The sequence below is a fragment of the Canis lupus genome, chromosome 19, assembly GCF_048164855.1.
Source record: "Canis lupus baileyi chromosome 19, mCanLup2.hap1, whole genome shotgun sequence".
Lineage (NCBI taxonomy): Eukaryota > Metazoa > Chordata > Mammalia > Carnivora > Canidae > Canis > Canis lupus.
This window is the reverse complement of record NC_132856.1, coordinates 37,247,026-37,268,357: the sequence shown is the minus strand read 5'-3', so window position 1 is coordinate 37,268,357 and position 21,332 is coordinate 37,247,026. Positions and strand designations below refer to the sequence as shown.

The window sequence follows — 21,332 nt, the reverse complement described above, 5'->3', positions numbered from 1 at the left end:
GGTTGTGGGACTTCTACAAACTGAGGTGATCCCTATCCACCAGGAAAGTGCTAATCTACCTTCTAAATATATATATATATATATATATATATATATATATATATATATATATATTGCTTTAAGGATTAAGGTGAGCATCCTTAAGTATACAGTGTATCTAGACTTAATTTAGTGCATGAAGTACCACTTCATGTGGAACAAGAACTTTTCAACAGTGTAATTCTACCTACCACCATCCTTTGTGGTATTATAATATATTGTACTTATATATATGTTAAAAATACCATAATAAATGTTACATTTATTTGGCTTTATTTTTGGTTTAATCAACTATTTTCTAAAAATCAAATAAGAAAAAAGACAGCAATATATTTACCCACACATTTGTCATTTCTGGCACTCTGCATTCCTTCCAATGGATTTAAGTTTCCATCTATTATCATTTCTCTTCAGCCTGAGGAACCTGTTTTGGCATTTTTATTTTATTTTATTTTATTTTTACATTGCAGATCTTGGAGCCACAACTTCTCTCAGCTTTTGTTTATCTAAAAATATCTTTATTTCACCTTCAAAAATGAGGGTTTTTACTTTTACTGGATATAGAATTTGACTTGACAGTTTATTATTTTTTTAACACCTTGAAGATATAATCCCATTTTCTTCTGATCTTTAATGTTGCTGATGAGATGTCAGCCATCATTTTTATCTTTCTTCCTCTGTATACAGTAAGTCATTTTTCTTTGCTACTTTCATGACTTTTCTCCTTATCTTTGATTTTCAGTATACAGTATAGTGTGATAAGTAAAGGATGTCTCTAGATGTGATTTTCTTTTTATTTATTCTACTTGGAGTATGCAAAGACTGTTGAATATTCTCAACATCTTTGAAAAATTTTTGACAATGATTTCTTCAAAATTCTATCTACCCCATTCTTTTTACATTTCCTCCTAGAACTTAAGTCACATCTATGTTAGATTGCTTTATCTTGTCCCACAGTTCACTGTGGCTCTTTTGTTTGTTTCCAGTATATGTTCTCTTAATTCATCTCCAGGTTCACTAACCCATTCTTTCTGTAGTCTCTAATCTGTTGCTAATCTTATTTAGTGAATGGTTTATTTTATAAATTATACTTTTAGTTTGAGAATTTTCATTTAATCTTTTTTATAATTTCTATTTCCTCCTGAAATTCCTTATCTGTGAACTGATTATAGTCGTGTTGCTGTTTTGTTCTCAAACACAGCTACAAAGCTGTTTTAAATTTCTTTTCTGATAATTTCTGACCCAGCACCTGGGTAATTTCTGTTTCTGTTGACTCTATTTTTCTTTTAAAACAACTTTTTATTTTTCTTATTCATGCATGTGTCTAGTGATTTTTTATGTATGTTGGACATCATATTTATAGCTGACTGATTTTTATAAATTTCCTCATTGTAACTTTTAAAAAAAATTTTTTTTTAGGAAAGTGACAGGTGTTTTAGTTTTATTGCATTTGTTTCAAATCTTTAACAGATATCAATATTTTTTCTTTTTTTTTCTCATTGTAACTTAATATAGTTCCATCCATGTGATAGATGTTCTAAAAATGCCAAGTTTATTGAATTTGATTACATTGGTAGTAGGAAACATTACTAAAGAGATGAAGAGACAGAAATGATATATCATATATAGCAGGACAGCCAATAGTGATTTGATATTCTGCGTTCTAGCATCACATAAACTGTGAGTACAACATTGACTTCTTTGTTTCAAAAGTACCATATGAGGCCATTTTCTAGCTGAAAGACAGAAAAAAGTACATTTTTGTTGATAACCTTAAGATATAAACACTTTCTCAAAAACATATCATTTTTACAGCTTAATCATATTAGTGCCATTATGTGTTCTAAATTCAAATAAAGGTATTACTATTAATAAACTTAAAGACAAAAAATGCAACTTAATAGCAAGAATAATTGATTTGATTTTGTTTGACCAGTTATCTTACTTTATAGATCAGAAGGGAAAAATTGTATTATTTGCTCCTTTCAAAGTTATTTTTTATTTGCCTGTACATTTCCATATTATTAGAAACCCTCTTTTTTCTTTGCTACTTTTGTCTTTAGAAACTCTGAATCCTTTATCTAATTTCATTAACAAATACACTCTAGTAAAATGCCTGTGTGTTTTCCTCACTGTCCTAGTTTTCTTGCTACAATATTCTTTTTTCTGTTATGACCATGTATATCTTAATTTGTAGATAATAGTGGTTATAGAAGTCTGAGTTATTACTTTTGATAGCACTTTCTTTCCTACCAAAATCATTGGTTCTTTTGTGATTCTTTTAACTTACGGGTTTTCTCAATTGGGCTTTCTCAAAGCTGGGAATATTTATTTAAAATAAATATTTGTTTAAAACACATTTGTTTTAAATAATATATTTTAAACACAATGAAACATTACCAGTTTAAACTTTATTGAACATTCCAATTAACAAATCCTTTTAAAATTTAGTTTCATTGTTTTCATATGCACAGTGTGCTTGTGGTATTTTGAACATCAGCCACTTTGGCTAAAGAGGACATTTTGGGACACCAGGGCCACCTTGCTATATCTACAGTAATGTTAGGTAAACACTTAGTGGTACCTTAATCATAATATTCAGAGTCCCACAGTACATTTCCAGAAACCTTAGTGTCTTTCATTAAGATAGCTAACTGCAGAGGTCATTGACAGACTCCGGAAATTACCTTGGATCTTTCTCCAGAAAATTCTTTGCCAGCAGTGGCAATATCCTTAGGTTGCTGATTTTTCACCAAGGATCTTTGTGGTCTAGGGATTTGGCAACTGCTGTTGATTTTTTTAAGTAAAACTTGAACTTGGTGGCAATCCAGAAAGTAGACAACTCAACAGAAATTTTTCAATCTCACTTAAGCCTCCTGATAAAGCACCTAATATGTTCTCAAATGAATTAATCCTGACCTTTTATATTTTCAGGTTAGTTTGTGATGTAGGTTTTCATAATGCCTACAATATGCCTTTGATATGGTAATCCTAACTCTTCAAGTTAGAACTTCTTTCATGGCTAACAACTTTAGGATATTTCTCTTTGCCGGTTAATTAATATGAGTAGTAACAATGATAAGAAAAATAGACACCATTATGAAATATGTATTAAGTGTAAGCAGTGACTCAAGTGCTTAACAGACATTATTTCATTTATTTTCCTCTTCATCATCCTGGGAGATAGATACTATTATTATCTCTGTTTTACATATGGAGAGACAAGACTAAGAGACCACGTGATGTGCCCAGGGTTTTACAATAGTGGGTGGATGAGCCAGAATTCATATTCAAGTCTGATGGCTCCACAGACCAATAAATTATGTTGGGTCATGGAGCCACAAGTTGTAATACTGACCCTAATTTACACCAGATAAAATCTTGTAAGGAAATAAATTTAAGATGAAAGTTACCAATTATTGAAAAGGTCTACCAAATTTTTCAAGAAGAAATTCTTTAAAGAAATTCTGACTCAGAAACCTATGAAATGAAAAAAAAAATCTCTCTCTCATTCTCTCTCTCTCTTTTTAAAGATTTTATTTTTAAGTAATCTCTACACCCAACATAAGGCTTGAACCCACAACTGAGAGATCAAGAGTTGCATACTCTTGCATACTCTACTGATTAAGCCAGTCAGATGCCCTGAAAAATATCTGTTAATAAGATATAAGGGCTTGATAAAAATGATAAAACACAGCTTGACTGATATTATTAGAAACACATGCATAAGAGAGACCCTTCCTTGTTTGGAAATCAGATCTATCCTCTCCATAGTAACTGGTGTGACATTTTAAAATGTAAATAGGGTCAGGTTATGTAATTGCTTACACTTACACTTTGCTCATACTTAGAATGAAAAATGTTCCCTCAGAGTACTGTACAGCCTGCCCAAGATGTGGATTAACAGCTACCTCCAACTGTCTTTGTGTCTGCTCTACTTCCTGACTCACTTTCTTCTGTTCATTGACCACACTAGTAGGCTTTCGTTGTTATTTTTCTGTCTCCTCCCGCAACAATAAGCTCCATGCAGGCAGGCACCTGACGTTGGTTGACAGGTGCTTTTGAGAATTAACTGAAATTCATAATAGTAATGTGATTATTAAAAGCCCTGGTTGACTGATGATCACTATAATGCATTGTCAGTAATTCATGAAGTTGTCATCTGTTTAATTGGAAAAAAGTCTGATCCTTCCTTCAAATAAATACTGATGGCTTGGCCAGACGTAATTCAGTATTTGCTGTAATATTTAAAGATGTTTTCATATATCAATGGCAGCCTTTTATTAAAAAGTTGGCTTTTGGTGTCACTTGTTAATAAATTAATGAATTTGCTAATTTTCTCATCTAAATAGTATTTTTCTGCCATTCAATGTGTAGTTATAAATATATGAATATATTAATTAATTGTAAACTAATTATATTTAATTAATATTAAATGAGTATTTATCAAGTTATTTCATTAAACAGATATGTAGTTGTAGAGAAAATATGTTTAAAATTGGAAAGGAGAAAAATTAGAAGGGAAACATGCACTTAGAACTTGATTCCTCTTTTGGGCAGGTTCCCACCCACTTTCCTATTTTGCAAAATCAGAGCTACAGGTACAGTATGTCTGTGGTAGGGACACTGTATACTTAAAGTATAAGTAGGAATTTTGAGGGAGACATAATCAGTTTCTAAGAGTGACTGTTCAACAGCAAAAATGGTTGTGATTGGAAGTCATCTGAACTTTGTATCTACCAAAAAGTGAACTTCTAACGATGTCATCCCCTTAGAATACCTTTAAAAACTTTAACAGTCAGCCAGCCCCTCATGGAAAATCCTAGATCTTACATTGCACTTGTATAGCAAAATCAAACAACCACACACAAAAAAATAAACAACATTGAAAACAAAACAACCTTTCTTATGCTGGTAGTCATTAATGGGGGAAAGATAATTATCTTCCTTGAAGTATTTCATTAGGTAGCCAGGGGCCTGGAAGTTTTGCTAATCAACTGTGTGACCTTGGGAAAGTCACATGACCTGTCAGACTTCAAGTTACTTCAGGTCACAGGGGAGTGGGGTGAGGGGACCTTGATTTTCCTTCTTGATCAGAACTACTTAAGTTGGTGAGGTTGGGACATTTCACATGGTATGGATAGCAGTCATTTCTCTGTAGGTTGCATGCTCATTCTTATGGGAAATCCAGCTACTTCTACAGCAAAACTTTGTCCTGAGGGAAACATTTCTGAGAAAAAAATTCTCTTTCTTTTTCCCCCTCCTTCTAAATAGATATATACTCCCTACTTTAAACTTGAAAAAGGTAAATTTCAAGAAAAGATTGCTTGGTTGGATCATTTTCAGACACCCCATAAATAATTTTATTATTTATGTTTAAAGAGATTCTTATGAATAACATAGAAGGAACTTTGTGTATGAGTGTGGGTGCACATGTGCACATGTACCTGTACATGTATGCGTGTGTATGAGTGTGTGTGTATGTATTTGTCTATGTGTGTCTGTGTGATTTTTAAGAACTTAATTGTGGAACTGAAATGACTTGCTTCACTCTAAACCTTAGTTTGCTGTATAGTTAAAGAAATTCAGAACCAAATCAAACCTTTGCTTTGACTTACTTGGAAGTGATTATGTTGCACATATAAACATATTAATAATATATGTTTCTTCCTAAGAGGTTTCAGGTGGCTGAGAATATACAACACCACGAAAATTTTTTTTCTAGGTTGAAAGCCTTTTGTCTTCTCATTCTACATGAAATTGGCTGAAATGTAGAGGTGGTTCTGATTAAAAGAATCAAGAATAGAGAGGAGAAGGATTTACAGCTTCATAGCAATATTTTCTGAAACTCAGGTCAAGAGCATGATGAACTATGACCAGCTTTAGTCTGGTCAAAATGCTTTTTTTTTTTTTTAATTATGAGGAAATGAAAGAGGATTCATTATATCTGCTGATTAACATTCTGGATGAGGAGATGATATTAGCTGTCCAGAGAATGTCTTCTGAAGGCCAAAAGACCCTGATTTGAATCTTGGCTTTTTTCCTTACTAGTGGTAAGATGCAGGGCAAATTTCTTAGCCTATTGGAGTCCCAGTTTCTTCTGTAAGTTAGGTTGGTGATACTCCCATAAGGACGTCAAGCTTCCATGGGGTTTTTAATCACATGGAGTTCAGCACACTGATCCCAGTTTGGGGTAACCATTGTCACCATTGTGATTATTATTTTAACCAATACTCTTGCAATACAGAGATGTTGATTATACTTGTAATTGCATATTTAGTCTCTGCCTCCTTTGCAGACTGTGAGCTCTGTGAGGCAGACACCACATCCATTTTTCAACATTGTGATTGGGGCTTAGGCACACAGCTGGCACTCAATAAATATCTGAAGAAGGACTGAATGACTGGAGTGGAGGAAATGAAGGATCATCTCAAGAGTCAGATACCCATGCGAAAGGAGGTTAAGAAGCATAATTTGCCAAAGAGAAGATGCCAAAGATTGATGCTTCTGGAATTGGAATTCTTTTTTTTTTTTTAAGATTTTATTTATTTATTCATGAGAGACAGAGAGAGAGAGAGAGAGAGAGAGAGAGACAGAGACATAGGCAGAGGGAGAAGCACGAGGAGCCTGATGTGGGACCCAATCCCGGGACTCCAGGATCATGCCAAGCCAAAGGCAGATGCTTAACCACTGCGCCACCCAGGCATCCCTGGAATTGGAATTCTAGAATTCTTTTGCAGTGGGGGGATTACCCAGACTTGGCATCTGAGCCATTTCAAGCCTCTTTGGGAACCTGGTGGGCTACAGGATTGGGTGTTGCATGTCCACAGAGGGGCTGAACTCAAAACCACCTTGGGCAACACCTGTACCCTCCTGGGTATGCATGGCAGACAGTCAGAGGCCCCCTTATCAGAGTAGGCAGAGAGAGAGCAAAAGACCTGGAACAATTTCCCTTCATAATCATCAGCCAGTTTGGGAGCACTAGGCTAATTGTTCAGTTTGGTTTCATTGTTTGTTTAAACAGGTTTCTTTATGTGTCAGACAAGAAACACAAACAGGAGACTGCTGCTAGGACATATTTTCTATTCCTTTTCCAGTTTTTCATTAATGTCTCCAAAGGAAATCTCTCTTATAATTGCCTTAAGTATTGTCTTCATTATTAAATACCAGGCATTTATTATATTCTACACTTCTTTTTTGACTCTCTGTGCCAAATTTTTCTGTGTCCTTCTAAGTAAATAACGACATTGAACTGTAGAGCAGGTGGTTTCTGGGAGCATGCCTTCCCATTTAAATTTTCAGGAACACCACCGTGCTCTTAAAAATGTTTTAGCAGGGACAGATGTCTGGAGTCTCTGGCTTTGTGTGTTCTACTCCAGAGACAACATTAACTATCAGGTTAAACTCAGCAAAATTCTCTTTGATTTGGAGCCACCTAAATAGACTTTATAGGTCTCTTAGGCCATACCCCCAACTGCAGGTTTTAACCTTGAATCTCAATCATACCCCTGCCAGGTCCATATCCTGCCTCAGGATATCATTTGAGAGGGGTTGTAGGATCTTGACTTAGAATCCTAAGATGTGCCTTATACTTTAGACTGTCAGGTGAGGTAGCAGTTGGGGTTTATCACTAGCACATTTAATCCTCACACCATTCTGGCGGAGGTAGGTATTATTATTGCTCCCACTTCAGGAGTGATAATGGATGTTTAGAAAGTTAGCTAAACTACCCAGAGTTACACAGGACCACGTGATGGACCTAAGGTCACAAATGATCTGGTTTTGATTCTATGAACAGAACTTAAATATTACACTTTCCAGAAAGCATCCTTTGTTTATAGGTGTTTATTTCCCGAGTCTTTCTTAGAGCTGGTGTTAATGAGTGATTGGAATTTGTAGTGAATATGGAAAGCAGACTGTCAAGGATATAGGTTGAACTCAGTAGAGTCGGTAGGTGTTGTTTTTATTATTTATTTATTTATTTATTTATTTATTTATTTATTTATTTATTTTTGTTTTGTTTTGTTTTGTTTTGTTTTTGTTTTCTTGCTCCATGGGGCTACAGCATTGTCTCTGCAGTGTTTAATGCTATTGCTCCTACATTTTCTGAAGTCACCCTTTACCATCCACAGGATGCTCTTCCCAGGGATAGGGGGCTGTGCTCTTAGATGAAGCAAGAGGCACCTTCTGAGAGATGATCCTGCAGTAAGCTTGTTGGCAGTGTTTGGGGACATTTGTAATCTGCATCATTTCTATACCAATGGCCCTGAGTATGCATTCATTCATTCATTCATTCACTCATTCATTTATTCATTCATTCGTTATTTTCTTAGATTTACCTGCAAAGAAAAGATTTTAGAATATTTCCCTTAACCTTGTGAGAGCAAGCCGGAAGCCAGCAGCAATTTGAGGTGCCTGATACAGTGAGTCAGGTGTGCTGTGCTGTTTGTTTCTTTCCCTTGCCTTTTTCTCTTATCTTTAAGTTTAATAGACTAAAAATGGGGAAAAGACAGAGCAGGTGACTCTTGCTCTTGAGCAGGAGGTCCTCAGGGGTCCCTTGGGAGTGTCTGCTGATGGGATTCAAGTTACTGATGAAAGTCCTTCCACTATGCCAGAATCCAGATCTGATTTGCAAAGTTCACCTAGACTCCGTGGGGGGAGAGCTATTGTCGTATTTGCTTTTCTGGGAGAGGTAACTATTTCCTGCTGCACAGTTATCATGTTGAGGGTTGGGAACCAGGGCATGCTGGCGATAAGGATTTAATGAATACATATGAGAAGAAGAGATTCAGGCCACTGAGCAGCATGTTGCCCTAGGCCACTTCTCATTTCAGGATGGTGAGATATTTAGGGGAGTAAATTTCAGATGATCATGGAAGAAAAAATATGCGAGGAGCCTTGGGGTGAGAGATACATTGTCATCCATGTTTTCAACAGCAGATAGGTAGTCCACATCACTGAGAGCTTTGTGAATCACCTCTTGGTTTTGTCCATTGTCTTTGTTTTTTTAATTCACTTAACAGCTTTAAAACATATGATTAGGCCTGCCCTCGTGCTCATTATTCCCCATGGCAGAGAAGATGTGCTTTTAATTTATTCTTTGCTTCTAATTGTAGTGTCTGCATGTCAGGGTTCACTGGCTAGAGAGAGAGAATGAGCCCTGCTTTTGTAAAGCAGATAATTGAACCTGGTAACGATTACTGTCAGAAATCCCCTGGGGTTGTGCTGGTCCCTGTGCATCATCCCTCATGGTGGTTTCCAGCATCCTTGTGACACTGAGGATTTTCCAAAGGAAACAGCAAATTGGAGTTTGTGCCCTAAAGATCCCTAAGTGCTATGATGTTTGTACCCTTTTCTGGGTTTGTACAGTTTCTGGTGCTAGGGACATCTGAAGAGAATGTTTTCAATTTGGAAATGTTTAAAGAAATGTTTGCAATACAGGCAACAAAGGACTAGTATCTAGGATAGAAACAGAACTCCTTGTGCCGATAACAAAGATACTGTAATAAAAACTCCTTCATATCAATCCACCACAAAGAAGCAGTAGAAAAATAGGCAACAGACATGAGCAGTCAGTTGACAGGAGTAGAATTGCATGGACAAAGAAAAGATGCTCAATTTCATTAGTAATCAAGGGAAAACAAATTAAAGCAGTGAAATGCCATTTTTACTGACCAGTTGGCAAAATAATGGCAATGATGGTTGATGATGATAATGATGATGGTGGTAGTGGTGGTGGTGATATCAGATGTTGGTGAGGTGTGGGGAAATGGGACTCTACTGGGACAGCCACACTGCAGGTCAGGTTTGCAAAAGCTTATAAAACTAAAAATGCACAGACCCTATGAACCATCTACCCCACATCTTTCATCTGCCTGTAGAAGCACTGCAATGCCTACTTGTATGGGAGAGACTGATTGAGACTGTGGCATATGCATGGAATGGGATTCTAGGTACTAGCTAAAAGGAATAAAGCAAATGTACAGGTGATTGCAAGGATGGTGCCCAGAACATATACTAACTTTAAAAATGAAAGGCAGGGTTAAGAATTATGTGTACAATGTAATATAACTTAGATTAAAGAGATCATACAGATAGGGATGCCTGGGTGGCTCACTGGTTGAGCTTCTGCCTTCTGCTCAGGGCATGATCCCGGAATTCCGGGATGGAGTCCTGCTTTGGGCTCCCCACAGGGAGCCTGCTTCTCCCTCTGCCTATGTCTCTGCCTCTCATGAATAAATAAAATAGTAAAAAAAAAGTCAAGATGTTCATCACACACACACACAAAGAGCATACAACTAGTGAGTATTTATGTATGTCTGTTATTACAGATGAAAAGGTCTGTTGGTAGCATCTGGGGAAGGGCCTATTATTAGCAGTGGGGTCAAAGGAGATGTGAGTCTTTTCTGGGATGCTTTTTAGATTATTACAAAAAAATTATCTGGGATAATCAAAATTTAGTTTTTAAAAGTTTTAAGAGAGAAAAAAGAGATGAATTGGTGGTAAATATCCATTAGCTCTGCTGCTTGCCTTACAGTAGCATCCCAAGGAAGCCAGAGATTCAGAGCCTCCAACATCAGACCACACCTTTTCATTCTCTTATTAGGCTTCAGGATCCCACTGTCCTGAGGGGCTCTGGTGAAAATCAAGTGAGTCTTGTGTGCCTCTTGTGCTCCCCTTCATCCTGGGCCCTGAGCATGAGGCCTGGCATGAGGCTGGCACTGGATAATCACATTTTGGATTGGCATTGAACATGGAGATCTGATGTGGGGTGCTTTGTTGACTGTGGCTGCAGACCTGGAACTGGTGATAGATTGTTGCCATCTGCCTTACCATCAGAGGTATCCTGGCTTCTGATTCTGTAGCGTGTACTCTGTACACAGGCCCTGGGTTTACATAAACCTTCACTTGCTTTCCTGAGCAGAATGTCTCTTAGTCTATGTAATAAAGCAGCTTCTAGTCCCCCTGGCCTAAGGCTCCTCTCTGACCTGCTGGGGAGTATTAGAGCCAGGCCTGAATTCTTGGGCCTGCATCCTATGTGGGCACACAGGGCCCCAAGCTTGGTTTAATGCTCTTCTATTGCCATATTGAAATTATTCTTTTAAATTAAATAATTAATTTAATTTTGAGCCCACAGCACATTCTTTTTGTTAACTGTACATTTGACATTGATTTACTTTATTGTATATAAGTTATACATTGGATAAAGACAGAGGGAAATAAGATATGGAGACTTATGTAGAAATATACTGAAAATATTAAATTATGTACTTTGGCAAATATGTTACAATTTGCATTTTTCTTTGGTTTTATTGACAAATAATTTACATACTTCACTATATTGGTTTGCGGCATATAGCATGATGGTTTAAGTTACATATATTGTAAAATGATTAGGACAATAGGTTCAGCTAACATTGATTTGATTTTTCATGATCCTTGATTCCTTACATTGGTATCTGTGCATTTGAGTAGTAGGGCTCCTCTTCCAGAGTTTGTAGATTTCCCTTGGCAGATACAGCTCTTCACTAGTCAGCCCAGTTTGGGTTTCTGGGTGTGTGCGCTGGTAATGTGTTTGGGCAGGTGGGACCTGCTATTTTGGTCTATTTTTAGGCAAGGCAACTCTGAGGACCGAGACAGGGGTGTGCCTGGCTGAGAACTGATGGGCAGGACCCCTGCCTTGGCTCCGCGCCCACGTGAGGCTGCAGGATGGCCTCCTCAGCAGCCTGGGTTCTCCAACTGGCCTTGCAGGATGACTGGGACCTGGTGCTCTATTCGATGGTAGGGGGGGGCTATGAATTAGCTTCCCAGGCCCTGGCAGGGGATCAGACCACAGCCCAGAGCTTGTACAGCTCATTGTTCAGGAACCTGGGTCAGGCCTGGGGGTGCACGCAGTTCCCAGGTCAGGGGAGGCCACCAGTTTTGCTCTGTACACGCAGGAGAAGCCACAGGCTATGCTCTCTGTGCAGAGCGCCAGTGTAGGTAGGGCTGCTGAACGGGCGCCACAGCTTCCCCTGTGCTCTGCTGGGCTCCCTGGTCGGACAGGCTGGAGACTGTCCCCAGCAATGGTCGCAGCTACAAAGCAGATTCCCTGCCAGAACGCAGTGGGAGAAGCAGCTCTGCAACCAGTCAAGCTCTCTGTTGTCGTGAGTCCAGCCTACCTGCAGCCCCAGTCCCCTGCTGACCAGGGCCACTGGCTTTGCTCTGCCGGCCCTTGTCTGGGCTCGAGTGCCACTGGGCCACAGGGCTTCCAGGAGCTGTGAACAGCCTGCTGGTCAGCTGGGCCTGCAGCTGGGTGGGGGCTAGGTCTCAGCCCCTCGCCTGGGCGGGAGGTGGGGGGGACCATCCAGACTACTCTCACCTTCCCAAACAGGCTCTCAGGGTAGGAGGGGCCGGGAGCTGCCCTCAGCCTTAGCTATGAATCAGTCTTCTTGCCTGTGCACAGCCTGGGGGGCCTGCACACCCAGTCCTGGCTTTGCCCTGCGGGGAGCAGCTCCACCATCCTGTCTCTTGAGCCCAGCTTCCAGGAGCTGGGGCCAGCCGTCTGGTCACATGGGGCCAGGAGGCACCCTCCGCAGCAGGTGGGGCTGTGACTCAGCACCCTGAGTGTGGGCAAACTGGCCTCCAAGGCAGAGCCGCACCGTACCAAGTTCTCGGGTCAGAGTGCACCCGTCCAGGTGGTTTTGAGGAGAGCAAAGCTGCTGGTTGGGGTTGCTAGTTGGGCACCACAGGCATGAACGGTCTGCCAAGACCCAGTGCTGGTCCTTGCAAGCCCCTGCCCCTTCTTCATCACAGTCAGATTCCCAGGGGCTGGGCCCCAAAGAGTCCCCTGCAATCACAGCGGTGTGAGGTCAGAGGAGGGGCTCCCACAGAGTGCCGCACAATGCTGGGAAGGCTGGTTGCCACTGTGGGCTCTCTTTTCTGGCTGGAGGAAGTGGTGCCTCTGGCAGTGGTGGGAGGTGGCGGGGTATCACCAAGCAGCAGGTTGCTGCTTCTCTTACCCCATTGCTATCTGTCTTGGTCTCTGTGGTACAAAGGGTGCTTCCTCCTCACCTCCGCTTCTAGATTTCTCTCATGTGTACAAGTTACCTGTTCTCATGAGAGGGAGCAAAGCCAGGAAAAACCTTTGTCACTGTCTTAGTGATGTCTTGAAAGTCTTAATAATTTTTGAACAAGGGACCCTGCATTTTCATTTGTACTGGACCTTACAAATTAGGTATTCAGTCATGGTTAGAGTGACTTATGGTGCCTACCCCTGGCCAAGCAGTGAGCACAGCTGATGAAAACTCTGGACCCTGGTTAGAAGAGAAGAGAAGCTTCTGGCTCATGGCCCCAGAAAAAGCAGACAGCTCTGATGTTGAAGCAACAAAAGGAACTCTTTATGACAGCCTGGACTTTCATGTTTCTCAAGGACACTGTGGAATCTGTTTGTGTTTTCACCCCGAGGGCAACAACCACTTTCTCCCTTTGTGCCTGAAAGCATATTAGATGACCACTGTTCCTGATGAGCCTGCTCCTCTTTGAAGGAAGGCTTTACTACATGACTGATGATGAGTCCTCATCCCGCCAGTGGAGGACTGTTTTGCATTTTACTCCTGAGCTGTAGATGGAACCAGGACCTCTGGTGGGCTCTGCACTCTGGTGATGGGGCAAGCAGCCAGGAGGCTGCCTCTGCCACATGCCCAGCAGCTTCTGGACTGCCGTGGTCCACTGCACTTGGATTTCTCCATTCTGCCTCTGCTTACCATTTGCATCCTCTCCCCACATTCCTACATCCCTGCATCTCCCACACCCCTGCAGCCCCACGCCCCCACATTTCTTCATTGCATACTTCTGTGTCTCTATGTCCCCACAACCCTGCATCTCCCACAATCCTGACTGTGTCTCCACACCCCCATATCTCTGTATCCCTATAGTTCTGTGTGTCTGTATCTCCACATGCCTGCCTGTCTGCATCTCTACACCCCCACATCTGCATACCCACACCCCTGCACCTCTGCATCCCTGATCCCCCATATCTCTGCATCCTCACACATCCACATTTCTGCATGCCCACATCCCTGTATCACGACATTCCCCCATCCCGGCATCCTTTGCATTCCTCTATCCCATCTGCCTTGTTGATAGAGCTGAAAAAGGGGATGCAGGAGGAGCAGATGAGCAGTACCCAGAGTTGCTTCTCCTCCTTGAAGCAGCCTCAACTATTGAAGGAATCTAGGAGTAAGACCGATCTAATTTCAAAGCCCAGTATAGCATTTAATAGCTGGGTGAGTTCTTGGGCAAGTCCTTTTAACTCCTCTGAGCTACAAATGAAGGATTAGGTGAGAAGGACACCAGGCTCAGAGATGATCCAGGCAGAGGAAGTCTGAATTTTCCTCTAAAAATGTAGAAAAATCAATGTACTTACTTAACTCTCCTCCACTATCATATATTCCCTTTGGTTTCAGTGAATAAGCCCTAAGGTACAAGCAGCTCTGAGGCCCCAGGCCCCAGGTCAGTCACTGGGGGTAGAGGCAGGGACCAGTCCCCAGCCCTTGAGCATCTCATAGCTCTGCCTTGTTAACCCTCACAGAGTACAGACTGGGAGACGTGCTTCAATGAATGATCTTGCTGCCCTTCTACAGACCGAGATTGATGATGGACATGTGGTCTCTAAAGCAGCAGAGCAGTTACAATCAGCATATTCTTAGCTGTGAAGACATTGGCCATCACAGGGCATATTGGAGGTTGGTTGGTTTAAATGAGAGTTGAGTTGGTCCTCTTGGTCAGACAGTTAGATTTAATGACTATAAACTGAGTGTGTGTGTCTTGGATGACTTTCCAGGCAGATGCCGATCTCTGACTTACAGTAAGCAAGAGAAGGGTAAACTGTGTTATCAGTTTGGTGGTAGGAGAGAGCCAGTAGACACATTTTTATTTGTATTCTAAAGATATAGGATGTCTGCAAACTTTACGTTAGACCCCAAAGTCTTATTTAAAATATACTTATTTTTCAAGAATGCTATAAAACAAGCAATAATTTTTATAGCTCCAAATTATTTTGATCTTTTTCAGCCTTCCATCTTTGTTATAAACTGTACTTTATGTGTCTGTCATAATATTTGCCTTTCCACTCCTTTTAATGGGTTGGGATATTTTGGAATCAATTACGCGGTTCTTTGTTTCTCACATTAAATAACCACCAATTCTTCACTTAAATATTTTGAATATTGAAAATAATTTCTTAGGTGACATTAATTATGATGCACATCCCCGCTGAGCTATTCTTCCCTGGTGATATTAACGATAGTGTTTTGGCATTCCTGACTGGCTCTGTCATTAACCCATCATAAATACCAGCCCCAATTAGTGTGCAGAAGTGAGATCGGTTGAGGAGTGAAATGTATGTGCCGCAAATAGAGAGTAGGTGCTGTGTCTGTCCCTGAGGAACAACTGAATTTGTCAACTGTCAAATCTGAATTCTTAATGGCTTTCTTTGTGAAAAAAATGCATTCTTTGATTTTTTTTTCATTTTACAAAATAATCTGTAACCACAGTTGGCTGTGATGTCTGTTTGCAAAATTTTGTCCTTTGGTTTCTTTCCATTCTGTTAAATCAGAAAATCCTTTTTTGATTCAAAGATATTATGCCATGTAGCTCCTTATTTATGTTTGGTTGTACTGTCTACCTCTTTGTCTTCCTTTACTCTTGAATTGCTATTTTTTTTCTATCCTCTCTTCCTTCCTCAATTCTTTGTTTATTCCCTCCTTTCCCCCCTCCCACTCTCCCTCCCTCTTCCCTTTCTTTCTTTATGGTCTCTTGTCCTCTTTATTTGCTTTGGAGTGTGTTATCAGAAGTCAGCACTGAGACTGATTGTTTATGTGTAGACTGTACTCAGCTCAGGATGAAGGGGAAATGCTTCCTGCCTTGTCATCTGGCATTGAAGAGTGCCCGAAAATCCTGCATGTGTGGGTCATCAATACATATCTACTAACAAGTAAAATTTCTCATAAAACAGAGTTTCGAAAGTGTGTAATAGAGTGTAATAGAGGGTGGTTTTCAAATTAGCCACCATCTCAGACACGTGTACTTCCCTTGAGTCTCCCATCCAGAAAAGAGCCGTTTGTTCAGTCATATAGATGCACGGTGGAGGGCCTCTTCCATTTTTGGCCAGTGCTTGGCATGGGCTCGGAGTTAGGAGTCCAAAAGTAGTTATCTCCAAATCAAGATACTTTTTAAAGTGAAAGAGGAGCTATTGATAATGAGTTTTGGACTAGCCTGGGCAAATGGTAGGGTTGCCAGGTAAAATATAGGACACCCGGTTAAATTAGGAATTTAACTTCAACTGGGCGTCCTTTGTTTTTGTTATGCTGGAAGCCCTATTTGTACTCATAAATGCCTGAGACCTGCTCACTGCCAGCACAGAGTTTACAGTCTAGTGATCCTAACTCCAGACTTGACCTCGGGCACTATGCTGATTACTTCACCTGTCATGATAATGCTGGGAAGTGGATGGTGCTCATCCACCTCCCAGCTCAGCAGTGGAGGATTTTGGCAGGTTAATACCATCCCCAAGGTCAGATATGAGGACCTGGGCGTGCAGCGTAGGGAATGAGTACCAGGGCCTCAGAGCCAGCTACCTACCAAAGCTTTTGCCCTTCCACTGTACCCTCCTGCCTCCTGACCAGCATGTGACAGCAGTGAGCTCCTTTTGCAGGGTTTTAAAGAGATCCTGCAGGAAAGTGAAGAGCCTTCATCATCACTTCTCTGCTGCTGGATTTTTTAGGCAGCAGGAGGCAACCAGCTGTTTTCACTGTATCAAACCCAAAACATGTCACGCAGAAAAAATGTCAAGTCATTTTGAAAAATGTCTGAAGCATAATATGCTTGACAGGGGTGAAATAGCATTGGCCATCATCGCGTAATTACTACCTCGGTGTTTGCTTACGGTGCGGCCCTTTCTTCTTGCACTTGGATTATTTAACTCAGTCTGAGCAACCATGCAGCTTCATAAAACTCGGGCCTCGGCACGTCCAATAGTTAGGTTTTTCTCCGATTCTTCCCAACCATGTTCCTCGCCAGGTTGACTAAGCAACTTAACGGTTTCTTTCGTGTTCTTATCTTCAGACTAAACTCAGACAGACTTATTGAATTAAGCTAAATCAAGGTCACCGATTACTATTTTTTTTTTCTGCAAAAAGAAAATGTTAAGGTAGGGGGTGAGGCACTGAGGTCCAAGATCTGATCTGTATCGAAGCTGCAGCTACACACCATAACATTACGATCCACTAGATGTCGCTGACGATTCACACCAGTGCCACTGTGAGCCCATTTATGGATGTTAAAAAAAGTCCTTAAAAATGGCAAGCCGGAATTAAAAATATGGAACTTTCAAGTATTCCTTTTTTCTCTTTTTTCTTTTTTACCTTTGACTTTTTAATATCATTTTTGTGTTCATCCAAATGAACCTACTTTGTCTTTTCTGTGATCTCTTTCTACCTTTCTGAATTTAGCAAATCAAGTTGAGAGCATAAGAAAGGCTGTCTTATTGAAACCGTCTTGCTCTTTGTGTATGTTGCTTTTTTCAAACTTTTGTGAGCTTCCTCAGTTTGGTTAGTGTGTATTCATGCAACATATCTAGTTAATGCATGTTTCCTACACCAGTGAAGCTGATTTTCCGTTTACAGATCTATGCTTGATTTTGTTTGAGAAAGGAAAAATATGTCTTTGCCTTTGGGGATTTGCCCCTGATAATAGGAGGGATCAGATGCCTCTTGTCCAAAGAGGGTGAATCTCTGGGTCAGCCATTCTGGCTTAAAGACTAGGGCTGGAGGGATGGATGCTCCTGGAGGCCGATGAGATGATTGGCTGTACGGGTTATGAAGCCAGTCCCTCTAGTATGCAGAGCAAGTTCTAGGCTGGGCAACAACAAAAGCAGAAAGATTGGCAGCTGCTATAGATTTCCACTCCTAATGAGCTACATTTTTCCCCCAGAGCATGGCTAATATGGAATGGGATCCTCAAATTTAAAAAAGGAATGTTAAAAGTGAGTAAGGTTAGCTTTAATCAACCAAAAAAAAAATCATAAAACTAATTTTCGGAAAAGCTTGAGACCCATGGAAAGTTCTTTTTTAACTGTTGTAATGGCAAGCAGTCCCCCCCCCTCCTTTTTTTTGTTTTGTTAAAGAGAAGTCTCCTCTCTTTTAAACAGCATACCACCTGATTGGAGGGGGATGTTACAACTCTCTATTAGATTAGGAATTGATCTAGATCCTGTCTTTACAAGAGAGCCCTGCTGTTGTAGTACCTTCTGTAAGAGAAGCCTGACTTACACTCCTTAGCTGTAGCTGGGATTTAATAGTTGAGAGGGACTAGGACATCTCCTGGGGGTTATACTGGTGGTGCTTCATGGACAACTGTGTAGTGAGTGGCACTGTGCTAACCTCTGTTGTTCCTCTCCTCTGCCTACCTTGGTTCTCAGCAATATGAAGCCCCTCAAAATGTGAAGTAGTTGGCTTTTGCCAGGAACTTTATTTGGATGATGGAATGAAATATTTGCTTGGGTTAATTTTTACATAGTCTTCTATGGATTTCATTATTGCAGAAAATTTAACATCCATGAAATAAGAATAATGTAATCATAAGAGGGTTAGATTTCCCAGTCACTGGAAGAGAAAAGCCCAAGTTCCCTGATTATAATCTGACATTCTGTTTAGAGTTTCAGGGAATGAATGCCCTATAAATGTCTCCTCAACTGCACTGTGGACAGAGATTGGGGAAAAAGAAGCCGCAACACAGTATCAAAACACAAAACACTTCCTGAGTTTCCCCACAGTATGAATTAATCATATTTAATACTAATTATGTCCTTGCTACACAACAACTTCCTGTGTAAATTGTGGGAAAATGTGAAAACATTTCCAAGCCCCAAGCAAGTTTTAAAATGAGCTTGTACATGTGAATTTGTTATTTGCTATGTGTCCCTTTCGATACAAATTATTCTCTGCGGATTTACCAAGATGTAGTGTCGCTATTTTTCACTTTCAGAAAAATTACTGATATTTTCTCTCCCCTTCAATCAAAGTGTTAAAAGTAGTGGGGTTGGGTCAACAATACAACTTTGATCAAGTTGTTGGGCTCATTTAGAATTATTTGTGCGTCTATTACAAAGATCCCCCGTGAATCGTTTGACTTTTGTAATTTATAACTTTGTCCCCAAAGGCAACATTTGGAATTTAAACTAGCAAGTAACCATTTTTTATGTCTTTGATTAAAGCTCCTCTTCCTATTTAACATACTCAGAAGTTGACCTAGTCCTGAATATGGTCTGGTTTCTTGATGGGTCTTGGGTATTCTGGGTTTTTCAGATGTGCCCAGGGTCCATGTGGCAGGAAGTTCCCAAACCAGCCAGACCCTTGAGTATCCTCCAGATTTGTAATGACTTTGGCAAGACCAACGCTTTCAGACTACAGTGAATACCTTAAATCTATGAAGGCTCTGTCAGTGGAGATCTTCTCTACATTTATTTGAATATTGTGGAAATTTGAGAACTAATTCTTTCATACAATAGCATATATGTATAAGTGCAGATGCATTTTTGGAATAAATGAATTCTAGAATTCAATGTCACTCTCTAAAATATTACAATTTTTAAAGATTTTATTTATTTGTGAGAGACACAGAGAGAGAGAGAGAGAGAGAGAGGCAGAGACACAGGCAGAGGGAGAAGCAGGCCCAATGCAGGGAGCCCGATGTGGGACTCAACCCCGGGACCCCAGGATCACATCCTGGGCCAAAGGCAGATGCTCAACTGTTGAGTCACCCAGGTGTCCCTAAAATATTATACATTATTTATTTATTTTTCAAGATTTTATTTATTTATTTATGAGAGACACAGAGAGAGAGAGAGGCAGAGACACAGGCAGAGGGAGAAAGTCTCCTCGTAGGAAGCCCGATATAGAACTCAATCCCGGGACTCCAGGATCACACCCTGAGCCAAAGGTAGATGCTCAACTGCTGAGCCACCCAGATGTCCCTAAAATATTATAATTTAAATGTATGTCCTTGAAATAAACCTAACCTTGTAGCTTTATTAAAATATGTGCTTATAAATGGATTAATAAAGCAGGTTGTTCAAACCTAATGTTCATCCATAAGGGATTCAGATAAATTACAGCCATAAAAACTGTGATGAAGGTCTATATTCATTAATGTGGAAAGACAGCCATGCTACATGCTCAGGCAAAACAAAATAAAATAAAAACTGCAAAATGCCCTGTACTGTTGTTCCATTTTTATTAATGTATGTATTCATAGATACACATCTAAAAGACTATATGTCAGTAGACTAGTGGAAATATAGCTACTTATATGTTTTTGATCCTCCTATGCCTTCTAATTTTTATGATGAAATTATATTATTTTCATTATCAGAAAATAAATAGGAAATTCTTTTCTGTTGGGGATAAACAAATGTGGTATTTGTTTTACATCTTTTAATTCACTGTGTTTGAGACTGATATCAAAATAGAACTAAAGCAAAAAAATGCAGGTGCAATTCTCTACCAAAGTGAATTCTAGAATACAGTGTCATTTCCAAAATTACTGTAATTTCATTTCAAAAAGGAGGAAGTAAATCTTGCTCTTTTCCTAACAAGCTGTGAGTTTTCTCTTGAAAACAATAGCATTGAAATCACTTTCCCTAAGTTTTCTGTGTTAGTAGACCCACTTCATGTGTTTCTTTCCATCCAGGCTTGGTTAGGATTCTGTTAAGGTTTTATCGAAACATTACAAAGTTATTAGGAATGTGAGGCTTTTGGCATACACGTATTGCTGTTGCTGTTTATTATGGTTTTTTTTTTTTCTAAATCACTTCAGGCATTAATTTTAAGAAAGCCTGCCTGGATTCAATTTATTTTAATTAAAATATAAAATGAGAAAGAAGTAAAGGTTGACACTTTGGGAAGTTCTCTGAACAGGCTGTCTGCATTGTGTCTTCTGCGTTCCAATTGTAAATGGAGACCAAGGATTAGTGGGTCTTGCTTGATGTCATAGCCTTTTCACCATGCCTTTTGCTTGGGCTAAAATAATTAAGTGGAGGAATTCTTTTTAAAAAAAATCAAAAGGTTTTAATTTGGGTCGGCTAACACATTTTTAATCAGAATATTATGGAGCTGATGTTTTGTTTCAAAGCAAAAAATGCACACAAATCCACTTATGAAATCGATAATAAAATGACTCTGTGTTGAGCTTAATTTGACATTGGAGGCTGGGGAGAGGAGAAAGGGATATAGCTCAAGGGGACAGTTAACCAT

General features: G+C 39.9%; 1 protein-coding gene and 1 long non-coding RNA gene across 11 annotated transcripts in view; one reads left to right on the top strand and one right to left on the bottom strand.

Annotated features, from left to right (window-relative positions):
• The window catches only part of CACNA2D3 (calcium voltage-gated channel auxiliary subunit alpha2delta 3), a 945,543-nt gene that overhangs the window by 368,647 nt on the left and 555,564 nt on the right, over positions 1–21,332 (top strand). The gene's annotated exons all lie outside the window — the stretch shown is intronic.
• LOC140610154 (uncharacterized) overlaps positions 1,571–21,332 on the bottom strand; it is a 32,048-nt gene continuing 12,286 nt past the window's right edge. Inside the window, exon 2 of the long non-coding RNA XR_012011927.1 lies at positions 1,571–1,775. This is a non-coding gene — a long non-coding RNA (uncharacterized lncRNA). The remainder of the gene's footprint in view (positions 1,776–21,332) is intronic.